The sequence below is a fragment of the Macaca nemestrina genome, chromosome 10 (assembly GCF_043159975.1).
Source record: "Macaca nemestrina isolate mMacNem1 chromosome 10, mMacNem.hap1, whole genome shotgun sequence".
NCBI classification, from domain to species: Eukaryota; Metazoa; Chordata; class Mammalia; order Primates; family Cercopithecidae; genus Macaca; species Macaca nemestrina.
Window position 1 is genome coordinate 66,000,759 of NC_092134.1, and position 21,525 is coordinate 66,022,283.

General features: G+C 43.2%; 1 long non-coding RNA gene across 7 annotated transcripts in view; it reads right to left on the reverse strand.

The window, feature by feature from the left end:
• LOC139356714 (uncharacterized) overlaps positions 1 to 21,525 on the reverse strand; it is a 175,175-nt gene that overhangs the window by 145,531 nt on the left and 8,119 nt on the right. For 4 of the 7 annotated variants that reach the window (XR_011609052.1, XR_011609051.1, XR_011609050.1 and 1 more), the window contains exons 1-2: positions 12,309 to 14,794; positions 3,369 to 3,433 (exon numbers count right to left, since the gene is read on the reverse strand). This is a non-coding gene — a long non-coding RNA (uncharacterized lncRNA). Of the gene's footprint in view, positions 1 to 3,368; positions 3,434 to 12,308; positions 14,795 to 21,525 lie in introns of those variants that run through there. The other 3 variants (XR_011609055.1, XR_011609054.1, XR_011609053.1) reach the window with 2 other exon arrangements.

A 21,525-nucleotide genomic window follows, 5' to 3' on the forward strand; every position in this document is an offset into this window, starting at 1 on the left:
CTCTGAACAAACTTTGCTAGATCAAGTTATACACATATTTTTTAAGACCTCTGATACATAGTGCCAAATTGCCCTCCCATAGAAAAGCTGTACTTGTTAGTCAATGTCACTGATTTTGTAAGAGTGTGGTTTTTCCCTCCTACTCTTACAAATACTGGGTATAAGCCCTTTTTCCTAATTGAAAGATAAAAATTGGTACCTCCATATTTCACTTTCCTTCTTTAATAACAAGGTTGAATTGTTTCTGTATGCTTACAGCTATTTATATTTTTTCTTTTTTGAACTGTCTGTTTTTTCTTGCGTCCATTTTTCTATTGGGATTTTTCATATTTTCCTTCCTGATTTGTAGGAACACATTATAAACAAAGGTGAGATCTTCTGGGCTGTATTTCAGAAGCTTGATTGTCCCATGAGATGTTAATAGGTGAAGTGAGGGAAAAAAGACTTCCGTGGTCAGATTTAACACATCATTTCCTAAACTTCATTGACCATGAGGACTTTTTTCTTTTCCTCACAGAACACGCATTGGCATGGTTCAGGACACTGGTGTTCTGAGAACTAACATTTGAGAAATTGTTCTGTAAAGGATACTAATGCTTTATCTGTTACATATGTGGCGTGATTCCCCCTCCTTTGCCAATCATTTGTCCTTTCCTCTACATGTTTTTTCCAAATAGCTTTTAATTCGTGTATTCAAATCTCTCAATATTTTCTTTTGTGGTAATACAGAAGTAGGAACCCTGAAGTCATACTCGTTTGCTTTGAATCCTGGCACTACCACTTGTTGGGACCTTTGGAAAATTACCCTCTCTGTGCCTCAATTTTACCATCTAGGAAATGAGAAAAACTAATGTTACCAAATAAAGTGGTTGTGAGGATTAAATTACTTGACACAAGTAAAGCATAAAGTATTAGATGTTGTTGATGATGATGGTGGTGGTTTACTTTTTGGATCATTTAGAAAGTCTCTCTCCTCTGTTGTAAAAAAAAAAAAAAAAATTGCCCATATTTTATTGTCATATTTTTATGGAAGTTGATTTTGATATGAGCTATGGACTAAATAATTTTCTCTTTTCCCCAGTGCTTAGATAGATTCTTCCATTGCAGTTAATTGATTAATGCTCTCCTCATCATATACTATACTTTCTTTTTCTGAGTCTTTCTCTTCTGCTCAGTCTATTCTGATACCAAGGCCCCTTCTTTCCTATTCCTTTTCAGAACATTCACAGCTACATTTGCCTAAATCAAGGGCACATGTTGGATTCTCTCCGGGAGTTGCCCCAGGAGACCCTTGGTAGTGGAGAGGGGCCTGCAGGGTGGGATCCACGTATCTCTGATACAGGTGAGAAATGTGGATCCTACAGACTGTGAATTTTAACTGACAGTGTGCCCTGTTCATCCCCACGTGCTGCTGAGGCCTGATGTTGAGGGACAGCCTGGGGACTCTCTCAGGAACATTTAAACTCCAGTGTTGTTCATCAAATCACAGAAAAGGTGAGATCCTCATACTCTACCTGGTCCCTCCCCTTTCTGCTGCACCAGTCAAAATGACCTCTAAATGACCAGAAAAGACTTGATTAGGGGCAGAGGAGATTCTAACCTGACACATCCTAAGCTATGGAAAGAGAGCCAACTGGTCTCAGTTGATAGGAAGATTTGATACTAGGAGGCTCCATGAAGGTGATACTGGAGCACCATTGAGGATGTTTCACTCTGAGCTGAGAGTCCTTGGGTTGCCTGTCAGGCCCAGCACAGCCTTCTTTTCTGCACCACATCATCTCTTGCTCACTTGGTTCCAACCACACTGACCTCTTTGTTGTTCCTCAAACATGCTCCCACTTTAGGGCATTTGCACATGGTTTTTCCTCTAGAATGTTCCTCCCCTCCCTCTGACACCCACATAGCTTGTTCCCATGGAACTTGAAGGCTTTTGTTCCAATGTCACCTTGTCAGTGACGCCATCCCTGACCACTCTATTGAAAGCTGTGCCTGGAGATCTTCAACCTTTCTTGCCCTGTTTTTCTCCACAGTGCCAGTCACTGTCTGACCATCTATTTCCTCATTGTATTGTTGATTGTCTCTCTCCCGTAGAATGTGAGCTTCGAAGAGTCTACCTTCTGTTTGGTTTCCTGCTGTACTCTCAACAGCTAGAACAGAGACTGGCATATATAGGACTCCACTATTGTTTGTAGATGGAAGAGAAAATGAGTGTATCAGTCAGGCAAAGTCACTTGCATAATACTTCATGATGTGTCCAGGCCCAGTAACAATAGCATGTTTTCTGAGAATGTAGGATGACTTAAAGGACTCTGGATTTTTTTTTTTTTTTTTTTTTTTTGAGACGGAGTCTCGCTCTGTCGCCCAGGCTGGAGTGCAGTGGTGCGATCTTGGCTCACTGCAAGCTCCGCCTCCAGGGTTCCCACCATCCTCCTACCTCAGCCTCCTGAGTAGCTGGGACTACAGGTGCCCGCCACCAGGCCGAGCTAATTCTTTGTATTTTTAGTAGAGACGGGGTTTCACTGTGTTAGCCAGGATGGTCTCGATCTCCTGACCTCGTGATCCGCCCACCTCGGCCTCCCAAAGTGCTGGGATTACAGGCGTGAGCCACCGCGCCTGGCCTGGACTCTGGATTTTCAAGCTAGCCTCTACAAATAAGATATCTCTAAAGTGGGGAGAAAGGCTGCTGATATGGTTTGGCTGTGTTCCCATCCAAATCTCATCTTGAATTGTAGCTCCCATAATTCCCACATGTCATGGGAGGGACCCAATGGGAGGTAACGGAATCATGGAGGTGGGGTTTTCCTGTGATGTTCTCATGATAGTGAGTAAGTCTCATGAGATCTGATGGTTTTATAAAGGGCAGTTCCCCTGTACACACTCTCTTGCCTGCTGCCGTTTAAGATGTCCCTTTGCTCTTCCTTCCTCCATCTTCTGCCATGATTGTGAGGCCTCCCCAACCATGTGGAACTGTAAGTCCATTAAACCTCTCTCCTTTATAAATTACCCAGTCTCAATTATGTCTTTATTAGCAGCATGAGAACAGACTAATAGAGCCGCATCTCTCAAAAGCGAGAACAGACATATGTCTGCGGTAACATCTTTTATTTGATGCCCTAGCTTCATTCCTGGGCTGCCACAGAGCCACTCAAAATGAAATTCAAATTCAAACAACAGTGAGACACCACCACACACCCACCAGTATGGCTACAATAAAAATGCAGAAAATACCAAGTGTGGGAGAGGATGGGGAGGAACTGAAACTCTCATACACTTTGAAAAACTATTTGGCAGTATCTTCCAAAGCTGCATGTGCACATATCATGACCCAGCATTTTCACTTCTGCATATCACCCAACAGAAACACCTACCTATGTCCAGCCAGAAGACAGGCAGGCACAACGTTCACAACAGCACTGTTTGTAAGGGCCAAAATCTGGAGCAAAAAATGGAGAAAAATAGTAAAATGGATGTGGTATATCCACACATATACTACACAATATATGAAATGCATGATCTATGACCACGTGCAATGATATAGATGAACTGAACAAACATAATGTTGCACCAAAGTCAGACACAAAATTGTATAAACTATGAATACGCTTCCATCAGTATAAGATCTATAAACAGTTAAAGCTATCCATGCTGCTAGAAATCCAGAGTGACTAGAAAGGAGGATTACGGAAGCTTTGGGATGCTGGTAATATTCTGCTTCTTTACCTGGGTTCTGGTTACACAGGAATATTTAGTTTTTGACGACCCATCAAGTTGTACACGTATATGTGAAAATCTCTGTCTATAAAAATGTTTTGAAAACTAGGTCCATATATCAGAACCACCAACTGGAGTTGCAGGCCACACATTTGCTAAAGCTGCTTGTTACAAAAAGCTGAAACTATTCCAGGATGCACTGCTCCAGCACTTGGGGTGGAGGTGGGGGGAGAGGAGGAGGTAGGGGGTGGGGAGGGAACTTTCTGACTCTGGCTGGGTCACACCTCTGAGATGCTGCAAGAACAAAGAACGATAGGGGCCAGGTGTTGATGGGAGAAGGTGACTGGTAGACAGCCTCGGGCTTTCTGAGGTATCTGAGGTCTTTGATGGCCTCAAGGCAAACACTGCCTCCTGTCAGGCTCAGAACAGTAAAGACTCTCCAGCCAGCCTTCCTGAGTGCCAACAACCACAGGACTATGCAGGTCTAATTTCTAACCAGACATGAAGGGAAGGAGAATGATCTCTGCTGATAAACCGAGTCTGGAAACTTTGTTACATAATGCAGTAGAAAAAAAGACAGGAGAGAGGGAAAAACATATGAAGTGGTTCTTAAGTAATTTCTAAGAAGGAAGCTGCAGCAGGAACTCTGGCTACATACCAGAGATCGCCCTTTTATTTCTTTCACTTAATAACATTAAACAGAAAAAGAAGGAATGGAAATTCAGGAACTTTAAGGTCCCACTAGGACCAGTGTAGAGGAGGATTCATCCTGCACCAGACCTATAGGCATGGACTATACCATGCCCATGGTGCCAATTAAGCTTTAAGGATCGCACTTGCTAGCATTGGAGAGGTTAGGGGGTCAGGGAGAGGTGGTACCTAAAGAAGGAAAAAGACGACTATCTGTGTTAGACCACTCTTGCATTGTTATAAAGAAATACCTGAGACTGGTGATTTATTTTAAAAAAAAAAAAAGAGGTTTAATTGGCTCACGGTTCTGCAGGCTTTACAGGAAGCATGGTTCTGGCATCTGCTCAGCTTCTAAGAGATTTCAGGAAACTTAAATCATGACGGATGGTGAAGGGGGAGCAGGCACATCACGTGGCAAAAGCAGGAGCAAGAGAGACAGAGGGTGTGGGGAGGGGAAGTACCACATATTTCTAAACAATCAGATCTCGTGAGAAGTCACTCACTATGGTAAAGACAGCAACATGCCATGAAGAATCCACCCACATGACCCAAACATGTCCCACCAGGCCCCACCTCCAGCACTAGGGATACAATTCAACATGAGATTTGGGCAGGGACAAGCATTCAAACTATATCACCATCCCGTAACATCCCATGGTTGTGGAAGGGAAGGGAATGGGCAAAATCGGTGGTTGAATTTTGTTGACAACCAAAACTTGGTGGACAACCCCTTTTTGGTATCCCAGTGGTAGAAGCCATTTGGAGAAGGTTGGGAAGTTGAATCAGCCCAGGATTTGTGTGGTCTCCAGCCTTCCAGGAACAAGATCATGCTGGACAAAAACTTCAGACCTCCACCCACAGGATCTAGAAAGGCCAGGATGGAAGAAGCCACAAGGAAAGGTGATACTTAGAGCTCAGTGGTGCTGGTTAGGGAGTCTTTAAGGACACTTGAGAGCCAGCATCTGTGCCCTCATCCTGGCTTCAGATTCTGTGGCCTAAGTGCTAAAACCTCCCGCCCACTCCTACAGATGTGAATCAGAGTCAGGGAAAAACTGGGGGTGGGTGGTGGGAGTCAGAGAAGAGAAGAGCACACCAAACCCAGGGTGTTATGTGAGAGGGAGCTGGATCCATAGGGCCTGCTCTGCATCTGCAAGTCCAGATGCAATTGCAACATACTTGGGCAGTTAGCATCGCTACCTGTGTGCAGAAGGCTGCACAAACAGGAAGAGGAAATATTCAAGCACTGGCTCATTCATTTTAACTCCAGAGAGTGTCTAAAACAGATCCCCAAGAGCACGGAAAGTTTCAGATTTGTAGCCAAGCAGATAAAGATGTGGCTAAGGAGGGTATTCCAAGCCAGATGCCAAGTGTATGCCCTCTGTGAGTGCAATGTGCATTGCCCGTGGGCCTAGAGCATTCTAGAATAGATATGCAAAATACATGACCACTTAGGGAAAGTTGAGATGAGTCACTCTTTCGAAGTGTAACCATTTAAAACATCACACTTAGTATCTTTGAGCCCCATAGCACATGCACTGTGAAGAATAAAAATTCAGATAAAATTTAGACTTGCATGAACAATTGTTTTTTTTTTTTAAATAGACACCAAAGGAAACTCAAACCCAAATTCTAGATTCAGAATGCCCAACACTGCTTACCAAAGACAATGGTTTTCGGTGCAGGTTTTAAAGAGTGGTAAGTATTAGATTCAGATGCTAAGCGGCACAAGGAGAAGACAGTTTTGCTGCTCACTCAGTGGGTTTTCTCAGTTTTAGACAAAGGCCACAAGGGATCTTGGGGGGCTCCAGACACTATCTAGTAATTGACAAAAATGATGATCATGATATGAAATACCTGGAGTGCTAATTTCTTTAGAAACCAAATTATATAAGACATTTGAGGCATGTGAATTTTCATCCTCAAAGTTCAGAACTGCCTGGAAGAATCAGAGTTGATATTGTTCATTTTTAAATACTGTCCAAGTTCTGCTAGATGGCTAGCATCATAATGGGGTAAGAGCAGATCCTGAATAGATCTTTCCTAGCACCCTTAGCCGTTTCCCATGAACCTTAGAGAATCAAAGACCTATAGGCTTAGTGGATACTAAGGGAGATTTGAAGATAACAATGCCATGAAGGCGAAGCCCTTCTCCTACCTGACCCAAGCATGTCAGGCCAGAGACAGTAAGAAAAGGCACCAGAAAAGGCATTCCATGGATAAAAGAGAAGCCAGGGCCCTCCACCCTTTTGAACTCTTTGAAAACTGGAAGGGAAGGCCTGTAAGCAGATGCTCGGACCCTCATGATCTCTTTCAGCCAGGTTCTTGCACTATATCAGTTGATGAAGTCCTTTCCTTCAGTTTAAACACGTGGACTCCTGTACTGAGGGCTCAGGAGCTGTGCTTTCTGACATAGCAGGAAGATATCGGGAAGGTAGCTAAATTCTACTGGCAGAAGCTTAAACTATGTGAGATCTAATATCAATATCCTGTTTACAGATCAGAGCCATTGGCACATAGTTAGGCAGTGAGACACCAATTCTAGGAGGTGTGTACACAAGGTGGAGGGGTGATCCACAGAAGCCTTCCCTCTGTGTTCTCCGGGGCCAAGCAAGATATGACAGGGAAGTAGAGGGTGGTCGTTTTGGTTATACAGATGCTGCATCTCTTGAAGGAGTCAGAGGCACGTGAGATTCCCAGGGTCCTAAGGGATCTGAGTTCCTTTATGCTGGAAAGCTCGAGCTTTCCAAGATAAGACCAATGGTAGCTCTCACTTATGTGGCTCTGGTAAACCTAACTGCTCCAGCCAGGAGGGACGAGATGGAAGCTCAGCATAGGAGGTGGTCAAGGAAAGAAACCTAGGACCTCTGAGGTTGAACTAGTGTATTTTTTTTTTTTCAAGTAAATCTGAATTTTGCATTGAGATGGGCACAGATTAGAACAGCTTAAGGGTGTATTATTAAAACGAGTGCTGAAATATTCTCTATGAAGACACTTTCCCCCAAGAATACTGTGGTATGGTTTTGAAGACCTCATAAGGCTTGGGATGGAACATAGTATGTGACTGTTGCAATGCTTTACACCTTCTGGAAATCTGTAACTGGAGGGCAGAACTCTGGTGGAGGGTTCCACTTATAAGTCTCACCCTAACAGTGTTGGTGGTACTTAAAATAATAAATTGAAAAAAATTATATTAAGTTCTCTAAACTGAAATTATGAAACATTAGTCACCATCCATACCTGTGAGCATTATCCCTGTACCTTTTCCTTGTCTCCCCTGGGGATCTCAGAGAGGCCTCCCTTGTTTTTCAAGTGAATCATATAGCAGTTTATTCCTTGATCTCTAGTTCCACAGTTCCTCTCCCCACTTCCCTCAGTATCTTTATTTCCCTTCAAATTTCACTTTACGGGTCCCTTCATCTGATCAGTGAGTTTCTTGCCAAACATATTTTAAGACCTTCTGGAAGTACCTTGCCAATAACCCATTGCCACATCATTTTTTAAAATGTTGCCAACTCTTCATTATTCTCCATATTCTCTTTTCGATTTCAAGGATAACAAGATCAATCAGTGTGGATGTAACCTGTGTTTCTCAAAGCCTCTCTGGACTAGGGTTTTAAAAGAATCACACTAAACCCTTAATTACTCCCCTTTTCTTGTTCTCCCTTCTCTGCTCTTGTCCTGGAAGAGAGATCATGACAAGGGATCGCTCATAGTGAAGGAGCCACTCCTTGGCTGGCAAGAGGCTCTCCTAATCCACTACAAACAATTAGTCTCAATCCTGGCTTTCAAATAGAAGCACCTGGGGAGCTTTTAAAAAGATGCTGATGCCTGGGTCCTATCCCACACCAATTAAATCAGGAACTTTTGGGATGAAGCCCTAGGGTTGATATTTTTTTAAAACTCTGCAGTGTGATTCTAATGTGCACTCAGTTTCAAAGCACTGTTACGAGCCGCAGTTAGCCATGATCCTTTGTTGAGCATCTATTTGCAGCCAGATGTCAGCCCACACAATCAGGGCATAAAGGAGCAGCACAAGGATTCTCCAATCAAGGTATTCAATTCTCCCACTCACTGCTTCTTGCCTGCTTTCCCTCCCCCACTCTGAGCCAGGGCTTCTATCACTAAAGCAACTCCTAAGAACACAGGGACGCTCTCTACCCCTTGCATGAACTCCTCTGCAAATCTCTTAGGCGTTAGCACTTCAATCACTATCATTCATTCAGAAAATGTAAGTCACCTTTTTTGCTTTGAGTTAATCATTTCCCATTTTCCCAGGTGATTCAGAAATCCAGTGCTCACTAACAATGAGTGGGTAGACACGTGGGCCTGCAGACCTGCCTCACTGTTCCATTAACAGCAGAACACACTTTGAGAGGCAACTGACGATGGAGCCATCAACAAAAGCAGTATTTTTCCAATCATAAAAAAAGAAGTCTGTTTCTGAAAACACAGTTTGATGTGTTTATATTTCATGCAGTGTTAAAATGCTCAGTCGGTTCTAACCTTGTTTGCATTAATCCTCTTTTTGGAATTTGCACATTTGTTTTCAAAGCATTGGGTTGGAGCATTTTGCTGCTGCATGGAAATCGTATCAGCAATCGTACTCAGAACATGAAATGAACCTGCACATAGAGCCCACGCAATTTTAATGTCTGCTAACCAACTGATAAGCACATAGGAAGGGCATAAAAGAATTAGAATAGAGAGCCATTGAGCCAACAAAGGTTCACTTTTTAAGAATCATCACCTTCTGAGGTTACTGGTTAGTACCCTCAGCACCCGTTGCAGCAGAAGCTAATTCATTCATTCACACATTCAAGAAATTTTTCCTTGGACATCTACTGTATGCCAGGTATGATTCTATGAGTTAGGGCTAGACTAAGGAATAAAACACAGTCTCAGCCCCCAAAGTCTACGGTCTTCAACTGATCATATAAACAAATAATAAGCTTTGCAAAAGCTTCTCCTCATTGGTATGCTCTTCTCCCATCTCTTTGTCTGGCTAAATTCTATTCAACCTGCTAGATCTTGAGTAAAGTATTTCTTTATCTAAAACAAGGGTTCCCAATCCCCAGGCCATGGACCAGTACCAGTCTGTGTCCTATTAGAAACCAGGCTGCACAGTGGGCGTGGTGGCACACGCCTATTATCCCAGGACTTTGGGAGGCAGAGATGGGTGGATCACCTGAGGTCAGGAGTTCAAGACCAGCCTGGCAAACATGATGAAACCCCATCTCTACCAAAAAGAGAAAAATTAGCTGAGCGTGATGGCAGGCGCCTGTAATCTTAGCTACTTGGGAGGCTGAGGCAGGACAATCACTTGAACCTGAGAGGCGGTGGTTGCAGTGAACTGAGATTGTGCCACTGCACTCCACCCTGGGTGACAAGAGTGAAACTCCATCTCAAAAAAAAAAAAAAAAAAGAAAGAAAGAAAAGAAACCAGGCTGCACAGCAGGAGGTGAGCATTACCACTGAGCTCCACCTCCTGTCAGATTAGCAGTGGCATTAGATTCTCACAGGAACGTGAACCCTATTGTGAACTGTGCATGTGAGGGGTCTAGGTTGCATGTTCCTTATGAGAATCTAATGCCTGATGATCTGAGGTAGAACAGTTTCATCCTGAAACCATCCCTCCCCTTGATCATCAGTGGAAAAATTGTCTTCCAGAAAACTGGCCCCTGGTGCCAAAAAAAGTTGGGGGCTGCTAATCTAGAAAATGCTCCTTGACATCTCAAGTTAAAGGTAGGCATCCTTTCTAGGTATTTCCATAGCATCAGTGCTTACTCCTATCTGAGGACTTTGCACTTGTATTGTAATTACTTGTTGAATTATTTATATCCTCTCACTAGGCAATGAGCTACTTAAGGACAAGAGCTATGTCATGTCCATCTTTATATCCCCAATGACTAGCACTATGCCTAGCACCTATTAGGAACTCAATAGATAATTGTTGAATGAATAAGTGAAAGAGTGATTGAAGTATTCATAGGGTATTATAAGAACACAGAGAAGAGACACCTAAAGAGACTTCCTGGGAGAGGTAGCTGCTAGGGGAAGTTATAAATGGTTAAGTCTGAATTATCCAGGATTAGGCTGGTTGGACAGTAGAGAGAGACATTCCAAGCAGAAGGATAGCATGATAAAAAGAAACCCACAAAAAAAAAAAAAAAAAAAAGAGGCATGCCAGAAAATGCCCAGCAACACGTGGAGAGGGCACATGCTAAGGCAGCCACAAGGTCATGAGGGATGGAAGGTTCCAACCAAACAAGACTCAAACTCCATTCTTCCCTTTGTTCCCATCCAAATAAAAGAATGAAGACACAGATTGGAGAAGTCCTAGAAGCTGATCTCCAGGATTTCCATACTTGTTGCCAACATATTACATAGTCCCCAAGTCACAAACCATGCCAAAAACTCTCCTTTGACACAAGAACTATGTCTTACCCTGCCCTGTGAGGTTCAGTGCATGGAACCCTCCAGGGGAAAGGTGCCAGGTCGTCATCTTAATACACTTCTTGCAGAAGGTTTCTGTCTCTTATTACAAATGGTGGTAAAACACCTTGTTCGCTTTGGTAGGCCCAGTTTTCCTCTGCCCAGCTTCTTCCTAAAACCTAGCTCCTTTCGTTCAACCTGAGAAACCCTTAGGAGAGCATATTGCCTTATTTATCCTTACTCTGCTGTTTTTTGTTTTTTTGTTTTTTGAGATGGTGTCTCACTCTGTTGCCCAGGCTGGAGTGCAATGGCATGATTTCGGCTCACTGCAACCCCTGCCTCCTGGATTCAAGCAATTCTCCTGCCTCAGCCTCCCAAGTAGCTGGGACTACAGGTGTGTGCCACCATGCCCGGCTAATTTGTGTATTTTTTAGTAGAGACAGGGTTTCACAATGTTGCCTGGTCTCGAACTCCTGACCTCCAGATCCACCCCACTCCACCTCCCAAAGTGCTGGGATCACAGGTGTGAGCCACCGCACCAGGCCCATTGTCTTTTTAAATATGAATTTCAGTGATTTCATCATTTACATTCAATGCAACCAATGTCCTATTTAAGGTGATTCCAGAGCTTCAGTAAAACATCTCTGATTACCCACTTCAAGTAAGAAATTCTAAGAAGATCAGCTGATAGAGTTCAGTCATTGATTAATTCAACAACTATTTAACACATCTGTGTCAAGCACTATGCTGGAGTCTGGAAATTTAAAGATGAATGAGAAATGGTCTCTACCCTTAAACCGTCTGCAGTGTGGAGGAAGCTCTAGGATGGGGAAATTGCTTATGTGGGGAAGTGCTGAGGCCACTGCTGACCTGCCTAAGCCAGCACTTCAGGTTTATGCAGGTTACTGGATCAGCAGCACAAGCATCACCTGGGAACTTGTTAGAAATGCACATACTTGGGCTTTTCGTACAAACCTAAGGAATCAGAATAAGAGAGTGAGGCCCAGCCACCTAGTTTTTAACAGGCCCTCCCAGGAATGCTGAGGCTCACTTTGGTTTGGGAATCTCTGGTCTAAGCTCTGTTCTGAATCACACCAGGCCAATATGGAGGGTGATTAGCCATTCCCAGCATTCTTCTCTACGATCCCCCCTTCTCCTTTCAGGATATTAATGGGAAACATCAATCCAGAGTGACCACCCAAAATGAAGTAAAAATACTATTTTCTCACATAATGGCAACACATGACACCATTCCCAAATCACAGAGATGGTTTTATGAAGATCAGTATGGTATGGACTAAACCGACCAGAGTCACATCAGCATCAACAGGAGGGAATCAGAAAGGATAATATCATCATTGTCGCATGCATTAGTCTGTTCTCACACTGCTATGAAGACACATCCGAGACTGAGTAACTTATGAAGAAAAAAGGTTTAACTGACCCATAGTTCCACATGGGCTCTGGAAACTTACAATTGTGGCAGAGTGCAAACGGGAAGCAAGGTACGTCTTTCATGGCAGCAGGAGAAAGAGCCACAGGGGAAACCGCCATTTATAAACCATCAGTTCTCGCGAGCCCTGCCTCACTATCACGAGAACAGCATGGGGGAACCGTCCTCATGATCCTCCCAATAGCCCCCAATCACCTCCCATCAGGACCCTCCCTCCACCACGTGTGGATTACAATTCAAGATGAGATTTGGGTGGGGACACAGAGTCAACCCATATCGTCTTCATTCTCCCCCCTGGCACTTGAAGGGAAAAAAGAATCACATGAGCTTGACTATTCAAAAAAGAAGCAGGAGCTCCAGTTATTTCAGTTCATGGGAATGGAAAAGGGATAAACCGAAACAATAAACTTGAATGCTTAGGAGCATAAAGGCAAGGAGAAACGAGATCACAATCTTGGCCTCTGAGTTCTACAACCCTATGGTTGTTTTAAACAAATTAAAGCAGATTGCTTTCTTTCTGGAGTTCTAGTGAAACAGATCTTGCCACCAGCAGACCCTTCCAAGTTCCTGGCCGCAGTTTATTGGCTCATTGCCACGTGTCATTAGTGACCTATTTTCGCTGCTGTGAAATCGGCCGTGTCTGAAGTCCCCTGAATCAGCAGTTTCTCCCTCCACTCACCGGCTCCAGGCTGGCAAAGCTGACACCAGTGTCACAGAAAATGCAACCCACTGCCCTCTCCCCAAAATGTGGGGAGAGCACGGTTTTGCTATGAAGATGTCGGCTTTGACCTGAGGCTGACTTGAGAGCCCAGCTGTCATGTCTCTTCCAAATAAGCTGCTGAACATGGAATTATCTTGGCTGAATAATTAATCAGGACTAAAAATAACCCCAAACTGCCTGGGCTTTGCTTAAATCCTACACAGGTGAGAGAAGTAGTTTTTTGTTTTGTTTAACGTAATTGCTAAACCCATATTTTGAAAGGCTCTGCACCAAAATATGAAAATAATTACCCAACATGCCAATTTGGGAGGTAATTCACAGTTAATCTGGCTCTCTTAAAAAAAAATGCCACCTTTTGAATTGCACATTGACTTCAGATTGTCAGTTCTTCGTGGTTATGAAAAGCAACCGAGAGTTGTACTCAGAATTTTCTAAGAATACCTTCAAACACAAATCCATGGGGAAAAAATATATCCGTTGGTATAAAGAGCTACGAAAGAGAGCCTGTTACTAGGCAGATTAGACAGTGAGTCAAGTTCCACAAGAGGGCGCTCTCCCTATGCTTCCTTCTCAAAGCTGAGGGCGCTGCGTTTCGCCCCGGCCTTGGCTGCCCTTTCCTTTGCCCTTGTGCAAAGATGTGCTCCCAAGAGCGAATGCTCAGTGTCCTGTGGAATGCTACTCCTGTGACCACTTTCTGATTGAGATCATCAGGCAAATGTTATCTCTGTAACATCAGAGGAGCAACTTCAAATGAAGAGAAATCAAGCAAAACATTAAAAATACAGAGGAAAGAAACAAATACATCTAAACTGCCTGCTCTCCATGGTGATCTAGCTTTGTGTGTTCATTTTCTTGATACTGCTGTGATAAAAATAGGATGTGATGAAATGAATTACATCCATCACAGCAATCTTGTGTACAGACCGAATCTCAGACCCAGATGTGGCTCCAACTAACCAGTGACCATGAGCAGGGCCCAGGTGTATTCTGGGAGGCTGCTCACCCTCCGTGCCATTTCTTTCCTTCCCATAGGCACAGCCTCACCTTGCGTTGAAGACAGATTCTACGAATCTGCCTCTCATCCTAGATGGCCACTAGGCAACTCCACTGGGACCATTTCTTCCTGCTCTATGCTCCCGTGACCTTCATTCATACTCCCTCTTCCTCTGCTGGAAACCTACTTCTTTTACCTCCTCAAAGGTAAAAGGACCAGCTGGTGAACAAAAGAATAAATTTGCTCTATCTAAAGAGAAACATTAGAAGAATGGAGGAAAAATTGATGCAAGGCAGATGACTTGGGCTCATCATAAAGCACTGAGCAGTCAGTAGAACATTAAGAACAGACTTCTATTCCCTACCACAGACATACCCATCTGCATACCTGAATGCTGAGACCAAGCCTCACCAGACGCCAGCGGCATAAATGAGAGGAGTCACTTACCCTCTGAGGCTCAGGCTTCTTAACTGGAAAAAAAAGATAATAAAAATATCAGCTCAGTTGGGCGTAGTGGCTCATGTCTGTAATCCCAGCACTTTGGGAGGCCAAGGCGGGTGGATCACCTGAGGTCAGGATTTCGAGACCAACCTGGCCAACATGGTGAAACCCCATTTCTACTAAAAATACAAAAATTAGCTGGGCGTGGTGATGCATACCTATAGTCCTAGCTACTCAAGAGGCTGAGGCAGAAGAATCGCTTGAGCCCAGGAGGCGGAGGTTGCAGTGAGCTGAGATCACTCCACTGCACTCCAGCCTGGGTAACAAAGCAAGACTCCCTCTCAAAAAAAAAAAAAAAAAAAAAAAAAAGCCTAATGAATTGTCAGTCTCAAGTCAGTGGGTAGCCAGTGGGTGACCTGGTAATGTAATCATTCTGTGAAAGAGAGGGTCCATAGAATACAACGAATGTGTGATCTTGTTACTTCATTTTCTGTGATGTGGGTTGAATAAGAGTCACAAAGAATAAGAGAAGAGCTGTGGTTGTTGGTACAGAAATAAACACTGTTCATCTTGAAACTCTCACCTCGTCCCCGGAAGTATCCAATAGAATTTACTGATGTATATTTCCTACCCAGTGTAGTCAGTTAATGTGTAATAAAAATGCTGAAGTCCACAGCTTAAATTATTAAAATTCTAGCAGGTATACCAGGTCCTGCTTGGAAATGCATGCAAATCTCTTCATTTGAATAGTTGATTTAATATCATTAGTTCCACCCTATATCCTCTGGTTAGATCTCAGCTCTAATGAAGCCTCAGGAGCTGATGGTATTCCCTTACAGTCTTGTTAGTTTTAGAGAGAAAACTCTCCCCACAACCACAAAAGTCTTCTCCTAAGCCCTTAACCTAGATATGTCACAAGGAGCATGAAGCATCATCACTCCTGGGACAATGACCCTAAATCCTTGTCCCACTGAGATAGTAGCCCTATGTTCCTGTCAATAGGAAACCCTTGGTCATTTGTTGTGGACCAAGAGGAGGCTGTGGCCAAAGGAGGTTAGGAGGAAAACCTGGTTTGGCAAAAATGATGCAGAACAGGGACTTGCCAGACAGTAAGGGTAAAAAGAAAATGACTTCTAACTGGTTATGTGGCTGAAAGTCAAGGTGCAGTTGCACCTTGTGGCCTTTGGCTCTCCAGAGGCAGGAAAGAGGATAAAAAGGTAGTGGAAATACCTAGAAGATGAGACCTGAGACCAGCAGAGGCAGAGAGGTCTTTCTGGCTTTCTTTGGGAGAGTAGCATTCCTCATTTCTCAACTCTGTGCTCCCTATGACTTCTGTTTAACTTCTGTCAAAGTACTTGTCACCCCACATTACTCTTTCCTATTTGTCTATGTTCCTCAGTAAACTTCAAGCTCCACGTGAGCCAGAACCAGGTTTGCTTTGTCCATAATGATGAATAAACTTGTATCCCCCAAACTGATTACAGTCTAGGTTCATAGTAGATGCTTAATAAAAATGTCTTAAATGAGTAAATGAATGCTGTATGCAAAGGTTAGCCCTGAAGGAGAAATGAGCAACATTCTAATGGAGATGTATGTGGCACAGAACTTGGAGATCAAAGTCAACCTCTTGGGTGGACTTCAGGGATGGGTTTTAAACAAAGAGGCAGGAAGATCCATAGCATTACTTGGGGGATGAATAAGACTCTAGAAATGAGTTGGCCCAGAAATTTGGGGTACAAGCAATACTCACGTTGTTTGATATGAGTTACAGAGTATTTTCTTCTATTTACTACTTTCTTAAATTTAATTATGTGATAAAAAGTGATCACTGTGTGTATTAGTCGTTTTCATACTGCTATAAAGAACTACCTGAGACTGGGTAATTTATAAAGAAAAAGGTTTAATCGATTCACCGTTCCACATGGCTGGGGAGGCCTCAGGAAACTTACAATTATGGCAGAAAGTGAAGGGAAAGCAAGGTATATCTTATGTGGCAGAAGTTAAGAGAGAGAGTAGGGGGAAAATACCACTTTTAAACCATCAGATATGAGAAGTCCTTCACTATCATGAGTACAGCAAAGGGGAGATGGCCCCCATGATCCAATCACCTTCTGCCAGGTTCCTCCCCCAACACGTGGGGATTACAATTTGAGATGTGATTTGGGTGGGGACAGAATGGAACCATAGCACTGTGTATTTCAAATACTTCAGAGATGATGGGCACATAAGGGAAAAAGAATAGAGGGGGGACAATTTCCCTCAGGTGTCTGGAAGAACTTTCACAAAAACTAACTCATAGGTTGTTCTACAAGAGGACGGATAGCTCTTAACACCTAGTAAATAACTTCTCTATCTGAAGTCTGCTTCTCTTTCTCTGATGTTGTTGATTTGTAAAGGGGTTTTGCTCCATCCCCCATTCTCCTTGATTAAGCTCATCTGTGAACACCAGGAGGCTGGTCTGCTCACCCCTACACAGGTGTCCTTTCTACTTTTTTTTTGCGGGGGGGGGACAAAGTCTCGGCTCACTGCAACCTCACTTCCTGAGTTCAAGTGATTCTCCCACTTCCGCCTCCCCAGTAGCTGGAATTACAGGTGCACGCCACCATGTCTGGCTAATTTTTTGTATTTTTAGTAGAAACGGGGTTTTGCCATTTTGGCCAGGTTGGTCTTGAACTCCTGACCTCAGGTCACCCACCTGCCTCGGCCTCCCAAAGTGCTGGGATTACAGGCGTGAGCCACCACGCCCAGCCCAGGTATCCTTTCTTAGATGGACTTTACATCAGTCCCACTATCAGGCCCCAAACTAAGGTCAGTGTCTTAAGATTTGAAAGTCAATATGTCTATTAGTACTACTTAAGGGGAATAATTGTGTGCTACTTTTGGCTTCAGTAAGTACTGTAGGCATATCACAGCAAAGGCTTTAGAGGCTTAGAGAGAAATCGAGATAATTGCGCAAAGGTGGTGACTTAAAACCAGCTTTACAATCTATGTTATTCTCTTAACTGGAGAGAATCCTGTAAAAGGGGGCAGTTAGGAGAGAAGCAGATAGCCTATGTTCTTGAACCTGTGAGCACTCACTGGTGATACGGTTTAGAGAGTAGAAAACTGGACTACCCATCTGGACACCCAGCTGCTGTCAACTTCAGCAAAGCAAAGTTTGGCTTCCCAGCAAGCTAGAGAGGCCTTTTCACCCTTGCGCTTGATGTTCCCTTAACACAGAATGCTCTGTCCCAGACCTGTCTATGGCTGGCTCCTCCTTCTTCCCAGGTCTCAGCTGAAATGCAGCTTCCCCAGAGAGGCCTTCCCAGATAGTCCCCTCCCTGGTCATTCTCTATCATGTCGCTGTATTTCACTCATGGCACTCATCACCATCCAAAGCTGTCTTTCCATGTACTTGTTTATTTGAATATTCATTATGTCCTTTTGCTCCACAGATAGATAAGATCCATAAAAGCAGGGACCCTGTCTCTCTTGTTCACTGTTTTATTACAAGCACTTCAAATAGTGTCTGACACATAGTAGGACCTCTATCGCTGTGTACTGGATGTATGAATAAATGAACGAATGAATGAGTAGCCCGAATATGGGGCTCAAGATGGCACTGAGAAAAGTGCTGTCCCATCATGAATAGTGTAGGTTTTATCTCTTGAAGAGGATATGAGCATTTTCTAAAGGAAAGGAGATAGGGAACAAGGAAGATATCTGTATCATTGGAAAAGATCTTTTATTTCCATATTGAAGCACTAACACGTCCTCCCCCACATGCATTTCTGCATGTGGGTGACATGCCAGAAGGCAGGCAGGGAGGGGCAGGCATTAAAGAACTAACAAACTCACCAAGTTATCACTGTGGTTTTAAAGTCGGGTGATTAAAAAGAACAAATGTTGGTGAGGAGGTGGAGAAAAGGAAACCCTAGTGTGCTGTTGGTAGGAATGTAAATTGGTATAGCCCTTATGGAAAATAGGATGGAGGTTTCTCAAAAACCTAAAAATAGAACTACCATATGACCAGGAAATGAAATTGGTAACTCAAAGAGATATTTGGACTCCCATGTTCATTGCGGCACTATCTACAATAGCCAAGATATGGAATCAACCTAAGTGTCCAAAACAGATGAATGGATAAAGAAAATGTAGTATTTATACACAGTGGAATTTGATTTAGCTTTTAAAAAGAAGGAAACCCTGTCATTTGTGACAACATGGCTGGACCTGGAAGACATTATTTAAATGAAACAAGCCAGACACAAAAAGAAAAATACTGTATAATTTCACTTATATGTGGACTCTAAAATAGTCACACTCACAGAAGCAGAGACATAGTGGTTACCATGGGCTGGGGGGAGGGAGACATGGGGAGGTGTTGGTCAAAGGGTATAAAATTTCACTTATGAAAGATGAATAAGTTCTGGAGATCTACTGTGCAATGTAGTGCCTACAGCTAACAATATGATATTGCATACTTGAAATTTTCTAAGACAGTAGATCTTATATTGAGTGTTCTTACCACAATATAATAATAATAACAAATGCATGGGAGGGAACTTTGAGAGGTGATTGTTTATATCTACAGGCTTGATGGTTTTATGAGTAGACACTTATCCCCAGACTCACTGAGTTATTTACATTAAATATGTACATGTTTTACATGTTAGTCATACCACAATAAAATGATAATAGATAGATAGATACACAGATAGATAGATAAAGTGGGGTGTTTACACACAGCTCACAAAAGGCAGAGAATGGCTTTGTTTTACCATTTGAGTGCAGTGAGAGAATATAATTAAAGTGACCAAAAATCCCTGGGAATTTATTCAATTCTTTTGAACAATGACCATCCATGGGAAGGGAAGTCCCATCCATATCAGGCAAGGGGACACCAGCAAGCTTAATCATCTTGCATTTAAATGCTTTCCATCTATCCTTAGCGCTCAACACACAATACAAAGACAGCCTTCCACACTGGGACCCTCTCCACCCACAGCACGCGCCCTCTGACCTGCTTTCCAAGCAGTGGTGGTGGCCTGCCTCTGTCCTGATGCACCCCTGCCATGGCCCAGTTCTCTCTCAGTACATTTGTCTGGCAGAAGGATTAAGGGTGTCCATCATGGCTGCTAAACAGTACAAAGCTAATGCCCTATTATAAAATTACTTTCACATATATAGGATGCAATGGTTCTAATGAGGGGAAAGGCATGCTAAGAACAATTACCCCACCTTAGATTAGCTTAGTACTTTATACGGTTGACAAAGCTTTTTTACCAAAATCATCTCATTTTAATTTCAATCCTCATCACTGAAATTCATGTTAAAAAAAAAAGAGCAGGTATTTTTCCATCATCATTTTGTAGAGGAGGAATCTAAGGTCAAAACAGGTGAATGACTTGTTCCTGGTCACAGAGCTGGGAGGACCCAGGTCTCCTTGTCTCCAAATGCACTATTAAAAGCCAAGTTTATGTGGAAAGATCCATGGCTGACACCCTTCTTGTTACAACTTCATTGTCCATATGTAAAGCTTTCTGCAGATACAGAATAACTTATTTTATAATTTTATTGTGTTGGATCAGGGTCAAAGGCCGGACAAGCTTGTCACTGGAGGCAATTATTGAACAATGACAAGAAGGAAGGAGGCAAAGAAGAAAGGAAGGAAGAAAAGTCTTCCTTTTTAAGGGATCAGGCTGGCTAAACAGCACATCCATATCCTCTATATGAGAATGAGAGCAGAATAGGGACCACTACAGTTGACTGTCCCCCAGTAAGTACTATGAGCATAGCAGTTTGGAACTGACATGGGCCTTGGAGATCATAATAAGCTGTGTGGCTTTGCTTGCTAAGTTACTCATGCTCACTGCCACATCAGCTGATCTGAACTCACATTCCCATACACAAACATTGAAAACAAATACTTTCTGGACTAAAAATAAAGTACACATAACAGTCTGTTTAAGTGAATCATCCCTCCTTGGGAAGCTAAAAACGGGTGGGAGGGGAGCAGTCCATAGGCTGCAGATGGGACGGGTGGCAGTGTGGACAGAGTCTCTCTTTGATCCTCTGAGAATTCCCCAGTTGAAAATGCTGTGGGGAGATGAATCCTCCTCTCAGAATACAGGCTGCATCTGACCTTCCTCCTTTGAGTGTTAGCTTCAGCTCATACACTCTGTCTCTCTGTCTCTCTCTCATTCTCTATCTCTCTGTCTCTCTCTCTCTCTCTGGCTCTCTCTCTCTCTCTCTCTGCCTGTAAATAACTTATTCTAGAATAGAATTGTGGCTGAGGTAGGGGAGGCTGGAAAGTCCCAGCCTGGGGTTATGCAAGGAACTTTATTATTTCCAGTAATGTTAGGAGTTGGCTAAATGGTCTGCCAAAGAGCCTTGTTCCTTTTCCTCCTGGCTTCCATCACATGTTCATTCATTTATTCCAGGATTGATGTATTGTGTAAACACTCACTGATAGGTTCCATAGGTACACATATGAATAAGAAAGAGTCCCTACTGTCCGTCCAGAAGCTCTACTCCAGTGAAGAGGAGCAGCCTTTGGGAGAGATGCAGGAAATGAGGCTGGAGGGTGGTGCGGACAGGGCAGAATGGCCTCATATGCCACTCTGAGGAGTTCGCACTTGATCCTACTGGTCAGGTGAGGATTTCCCGGACTTTGGCATGGGAAACTGTATTTTTAAAAGAATTTAATTAAACATTCTTGGCATTGACAACTCACTTTTACTATATTATTTAAACATATGCAAATATAAAACATGTTAAAAATAACTTTACATGAATTAAATTTAACAGCGTTTAACTGAGCAATAAGCAATTTGTGAATCAGGCAGCCCTCGGAAGCAGAAGAGGTTCAGAGAACTCAGTCCACAAGGTTGGACGGGCAGCCTTATGGACAGGAAACAGAAGTGAGATACAGAAACAGCTTGATTGGTTACAGCTCAGTGGTTGCCTTATTTGCACATGGCCTGATCAGTTGGTAGCCTGTGATTGGCTGAGACTTTACTCCTAGTTAGGCTTTCAGTTTGTGTATGTACTAAGTTAGGTTGTAGTTTGTTACCTAGGCACTCAAGTTGGGGAGGCATTCTC